The sequence below is a fragment of the Capsicum annuum genome, chromosome 2 (assembly GCF_002878395.1).
Source record: "Capsicum annuum cultivar UCD-10X-F1 chromosome 2, UCD10Xv1.1, whole genome shotgun sequence".
In the NCBI taxonomy this organism is placed as follows: domain Eukaryota; kingdom Viridiplantae; phylum Streptophyta; class Magnoliopsida; order Solanales; family Solanaceae; genus Capsicum; species Capsicum annuum.
In genome coordinates, this window is record NC_061112.1 from 133,979,023 (window position 1) to 133,981,360 (window position 2,338).

Here is a 2,338-nt window from a genome sequence, read left to right on the forward strand (position 1 = left end):
CAAAAGTATTTTGATTCCTATCATAAACTGGACCACTTGGACTTCCGCATGCGACTCATTTACGAAAATTTTGGGCAACACCAGACAACAAAAATAAGTACTAAGTTTTCATTTTATCCCTGCTGCTAGAGATAAAGGTTTCTTCAATTGACATATTAAGAAAGACACAATTTGATCTGCAGCCAAAAGTGCAGAGTGGTTCAGTAAGACATTGAGATATTTTACCCTGTACATCATTGCATCATTGAAGATGTACCTATATTCGAAGCATGGTTATCTCAACTTTCTTCAGTTTAACTTCAAGCTTTGTTCTTTGGGTCTTCTCCCATGTTACAACTTCAGAGAGCTTCTTTGGGCCCTATTCAATAATAAAAACAAGGTTAAAAACACTCATGTTTTGGTTGTTCACATTATATAGGTCTAAATGTAAGTATTAATATTTCAATCTAAAGAGATGCGGGCAAATTAAAAGAGTTTACGTAATGCACCAAGTTGGAGAGAGTTTTGCAGTTACAAAGTATACCCTGTGTCTTACTATAAAAATAATTGGGACCTCTAAAAATTTAATTAAGAAAAATGAGACCTCCAGTATAGTGAAAAGAAGTATTGGAAACTATCATTTACTTAAGTTAATACACAGGCAAAAAATCGGGCAATTGTGCAATGACTTGATAGAACATAATACACACATAGAGAGAGAAAGTTGAAATACCTACTTCTTGTCCACTTTGCTTCTTTTTTTGGGCTATCTTCCCGTGCCTTTAGGTAGTAAAAAAATTCTTGGGTAAAAAATATACTATAAGTTTTAACTTATTTTATATATATACATATGCTATATATAACTCACCGTAATAAGTGGAACTAATACTAGATCCACATGAAAGTTACTGGGTTTTCGAAAACCCCACCCTAGTCCCTTGATCCGCCTCTGACACTAAGGTGGTTATAATTCCACAAGCAGCTTGTGGACTCAAAAATATTTTTTTTTCTGTTTCATCTATATTTCTATTCTAGTATTTCTTTTATGTTTTCTGAGTATAAACAAAATTTGGTCATTCGAATACTATTGTGAACACAGGTAATAATAAACTGCAAACAAAATTTAACACTGAAGAGAGAAGGTTCAATTTTTATTAAGACTTTGTAGAATGACAATTAGAACAAAACAATAATACCAGTGTAGAAAAAGTACAGTAAAATATTATCCATAACATAAGCTACCATAACTAGGGGTGGACATTTGGTTTGTATGATTTGATCTGAAGAAAAATGAGAAATAAAGTTCTTGTTAATATCTGAGATATGACCAATTCCATCCAACTAAGTCATTATACACTATCCATAACTATATCGACCCCAATAATTACAATAAGTCGTCACAATGTACAGTTATCACCACTAAACATCTTACCACAACACCTATCATTCACTAATCAAGATAATTATCATTAGTCATTTCTATGTATAGTCAAGCATTCCGATCATTCAATATTACAAGTAGCTATTACAATTATCAATTACAACTTTTAACTGTCAGCGTACCTATCACTATCAACCACTATTATTGGATACCATTCACTACTACCACGAACATTATCATTAACCAACACCATTCTTAATCATTACCATAATCATCACTGTTAACTATTACTATCACTTCAAAGAAACCTCCCATCATTCAATATCACCATTAGTTATCACAATCACCCGCCACAATTATTATTTGTCATCATCATCAACTATTACTATTAGCCATCATTACCTCTAACTACTATTTACCACACCACCATTAACCAAGATCAAATAAACGAAATAAACAAAATCAACATTGAAGCAGCTAAAATTCAGATCTATAGAAAAAAATAAAAGAACAATCAAAATTAAAGATGTACCTGCATTTAAACAAAGATGCGGTGGGAGATAGAAGAACCAACACTGACCGTATAATTACATTAAAGGAAACAACTCGAATAGGACCAAAAGAAATGAAATATAGTGTAGAAATATTTAGAAGTGTTTAAAAAAAGATTGGTTGAGTTTTTCCAGATATTAAATGCATCTGACGCATCAAATTTTCCTTTGGTTATAACACGTCGAGAGAGTCAATGAGAAGCTTCCGTGCAGGTGAGTTTAGGTTGATTTTGTATCTTTTTAACACTTTCACATACCATGATTCCACACTCGCAGATCAGGACGCTAAAGGTCAAAGCAGGATATGATTAAACTATCTCAAATAATCTTCTTATTTTCTCCTCGGTATGTGCTATTTGTACCTTCGAAAAAATGTGGTCACTTTTGTCTTACCTAACTCATATGACTGCATATTAGAGTGAATGTT